The sequence below is a fragment of the Gadus chalcogrammus genome, chromosome 23 (assembly GCF_026213295.1).
Source record: "Gadus chalcogrammus isolate NIFS_2021 chromosome 23, NIFS_Gcha_1.0, whole genome shotgun sequence".
In the NCBI taxonomy this organism is placed as follows: domain Eukaryota; kingdom Metazoa; phylum Chordata; class Actinopteri; order Gadiformes; family Gadidae; genus Gadus; species Gadus chalcogrammus.
Window position 1 is genome coordinate 8605698 of NC_079434.1, and position 4427 is coordinate 8610124.

The window sequence follows — 4427 nt, forward strand, 5'->3', positions numbered from 1 at the left end:
TTCGTTTTGACTCCTCGGTGAAATACATGTAGCCTATTTGTTTTGTTGCACATCCTTTAAAGTAGAATGTTATGAAGTGAATTGTGGATTTGTTAGAACTTAAATTGTCACTTGTGCCTGCGTCCACACAGTGCTGCTCTCTCCTTCGCCAACGCGCTGTAAACATTAGAAACGAAAGCTTTCAGTTTAACAGCCTAACTTTTCTAACCTCGCTTTATGTCCCCTCACGTGAACGGCTGTTATACAATGAAGCCATTCAAGAGTTATAGTTCGCAACGTTCCATTGGCATCGTTTGATGATGAACTTTCTTGGCTCTGCTACCTTTCCAGTAACCTGACATTACTTACCCTGTCATCTTTTTTGCCAACACTTTAAGAATCATCAACCAGAAAAACACCTATTCTTATTCCGACTGAATGATATTCATTGTGATGAATGACACTACACGTACGATTGATTATGCTTTGCATCTTGACTGTTTTCATTTTTTTCTTTAGTTGGGCAGGTATCAGTGGTCCACAAATTGTATCGATGTCACAGTATTGAAAGTGATCTCTATTTGAATGTTTGGGACTGCGTCCATGGGCATGTATGGACTACGTATGCATAGACGTTATTGCACATTAGACCTTTTTTTTTTTTGTCCCGTTCATAAAAAAAAAGAAGGAAAAACGCTTTATTGGTTAGGTTAAGACAAGCATGGATCATTATAGGGAATCTGGAATATCTGAGTCAGTAGGGAGTACTTACAGAATCGTAACATGCTGATTGTTGTTTCCTGCTCTTGCCTCAGGTCAGTCATGGGGAAAAACAAACCGAGGGTTAAGAAGCAGCAAAATGTCTTCCAGGTGGCCAACAAACAAGGCAAAAGTAAGAACATGGCAAAACGAGTCAAAACCTCACTGAAACAAGTAAGCACACTCACATTCTGCCTTGATGCTATGTATGTATGTATTTATTTGTCACTCCTGTTTTCCAAATCACATACTTTTTTTTTTTTTATGTGTAGAACTTACTGCAGCCTCTCTTACAAAGTATGTACTGTTGCACACAGCGTATCTTACGTTGAGCAGAGGATTGTTGGGCAGAATAGCCAAAACGCATGCTGACTTGCATACTGCGAAATGCGGCCGGCTGTAGTACAACATCCTGGTATTATTAGCATACTGCATTTCCATACTATATATTTTTACGGCGTATGGTAGCATGGGTATTTGAACGTAGGGTTAGTGTATTAAGAACGCTATAACGGTTAGAGAATTCGCCTTGCGTGATCCTGGGCTCGCAGGTTTGTTGATTGCCACCCGCTGCGAAGCAGTGTGTTGTTGGAGAAGCAACATCACGTGTGTACGTGTTGTCTTTCCAGATGAACGCTGTGAAACATGAGAAGGTGGAGAACCTGAACCAGATCTTCACAGAGGTCCAGAGGGACCTGAAGAGCATCTCTAAAAGTGTGGCTCCTGCGCCGCAGAAACCCACGCAGGTACAAGGCCCAAAGTCCCTCAATTAGGCCGTTGTTGTTCCACCAGACCTGGGGGGTATACCACGAACCTCGCTGAACATACCCAGGCTTTCTTGGGAAAACCTGGCTCTACAGAGCCGCAACTCGCAATTAGAGTTAAACGGTACCACGAATCTCACTTTAGATTCAATTAGTCAAACCAGATTTTCCGCTTTAGGTTCAGTGCGCGTTCACTTGAAAGGGGTGTTTTTTGCGTCATTTTTCTCACCATTACGATAGATTTACGATAAGTGAAAAGATTCTGCATATTGTCTATAAAATAACTATGCCAAATGCAGAATTGTTCGCCATTAATCCAAATAGAATGATGATGATTTACAAATGCATAAGCAACGTCCATCCTGCCTTATTCTATCATTTAGGAAATTCACTTGAAATATACCCTATGTAAGAAATGTATTGCATGTTTTCAACCGCTGAGAGGTAGCGGCTGTAGCGTAGTGGATTAGTATAAGACCCGAACGCCAGCGACCGGGGTTCAAATTCGCCGGTCTATCATCATGCATTTTACCCCCATAGATGTGGTGCCAGCACGGCCTTGAAATATGGGTTCAAGTCGAAATAAGCACAAAAATATAATTCCATAAGCTTTAGTGAATAAGTATTCCATATGCATGAGAATTGGGACTTTTTAAGCTTCACATAAATTCCCGTCACTTGGGGGTCGAACCCCCCGAGCAGAAATTCCAGACTGACGCGCTACCTCCACTCAAGCACTCTGTCACGGAGACACAATGCGCAACAGTAATCATTGTCTACATAAGGTCCAACAAGGACGATCAAATAACGAACACCCTCTGATGAGAATCTGTATCTCTCATGAAGAACCCCAATTTCGTTGTTTGCAGAATGACAATAAAGTCTGAAATCTGAATATCGTCAGACGATGACAAGGGATCGGTTCTGTCCCGTAAAACCCTCTGTCTCCGGAGAGACGCCTGTACGAGAAGTGCGCCGAGGTCCACGGGAACACCCACAAATGGTGACGCCATTGTCAGAGGAGGGGCTAGGAAGCTGCGCACGCCGATTTAAGTAGCCGATCTCCGGCTAGACTAAGCCGAAAAACTGCTCCCGACCAGGTTTGGTTGCGAGCATAAGTCACCATGGTGATACAGCGACGCTAAAAGAGATCGACTTTCGTGGTACAACTAACCCAGGCTTTGAGCTCAACATACCTCGCTAACCCTCTAAGCGAGCTTCGTGGTACAGGCCCCTGCTGTTCGGTCCTCAGAGACACTTTTTGTAGCTGTTGGTGACATCACGAGTGGGTGTGTCTAACAAGATGTGCCCAGCCTACCTTATAGGCTTGTCGTGGGCTAGTCTATCCATTAGATGACACTACCTTGTGATGTTACAAATGGATAGCTTATGAAAAGGCTTGTGACACACCTAGTGGTTAAATAGGCACCCTTTAACAGTAACACTTCTTGTTTTTCCTGAGGACCTAATCTGTGTTTTTTTTTTTCCTGTATCCGCAGACCGTCAGAGAGCCGCCAAAGGAAGCGGTTAACGTGGACAGCGCTGCACAGCTGTTCTCCCAGCTTGGGCAGAAGTAACCAGTGGGGTGGATCCACTGGTACAGTCTGTTCTCCCAGTTGGGGCAAATGTAACCAGCGGGTTATCTGCTGGTACAGTCTGCTCCACCAGCTGTAGCAGATGTAACCAGCGGGTTATCTGCTGGTACAGTCTGCTCCACCAGCTGTAGCAGATGTAACCAGCAGTTGTATCCGCTGTTACAGTCTGTTTTACCAGCCAGTATAAAAGACTACAAGAAGAAGGCGGACACATGTAAAGACTGTTGGAAGTTGTCACGACAACGTGACATTGAGCTCGAGATTTTCTTGATTATTTTGACACAAATTGTAATTAAGGAGATTGCAGATGGCTTATCTTGTACCATTGAAATAATTATTTCTTATATCATTGGAGTGTATTTGTGTAGTGTGCTTGTAAGCGTGTATATAGGTTACATGTGAATTTGTGAAATATGGACTGACGTTTAGGGATGGTAAAGCCCACTTGACATTTTCTTAATTAAAAAAAATAATAATTGTATACATTTGTGTATATTAAATCATTCCACAACTACATTCAGGTATACTTGTGTTCATAATTGAAATATCTTTCCACACAGAACCGTACGTAACCCTGAAAACCGGACGTGAAAAGTTGCTGAAATTATGCTTTTGGAGATGTCTCGGACAGTGTAGCGTTCAATCAGTATTCCGTCGACGTCGCCCGTCCGACCCAGCTGACACTCGAGGTCCCCGCGTGTCGGGTACCGGCTGATTGCCTGTCTCTATGGCAAATCCGGCTCGTCAATAAATCTCAAGTAGACCAAAATATATAAACCGCAAGTCGCAAAAAAAAATGGAAAACTGACGGCGCCAAACCAATGTGACCTTTCAAGGTTTGCAGACTCGAATTTGACGGTACAGACCTTGTCTCCCGTACGGTGTCCAACTGTTTAATTTAAGATCTGTTACGGCCTACTCTACAGAACGTCACATGTCTGAGGTAGGCTATTCCGTAGCGTTCATCCTTGTAGATTTATTGTTTGTGTGGAATAATGCTCTCCAGAACAGTAAGGCATTGGTCGAATATCACTAAATCCGATTTCACTGGGCTAATGCTGTTTACATTCACAGACATCTCTCATTCCAGCATAGTGGGACTGTGTGGTGGTCGTTAGTGGTGCGTGTACATCCTAAATGTCTCCCATCGACATCCAGATGGCTCTGTATCTGGAGCGACAGCGGGGCGGTGCTACCTCGCCCCCGGGGGGAGTGATGGAACAAAACAAACTCACTTGCGCACAGTTTTTTAAATGTCATCTGAACAAAGCGGGTTGTCCCCTGGGTGTGTGCGTATTTAGTGTTTGGTTGAGTTTTGAAAAACTTAAGT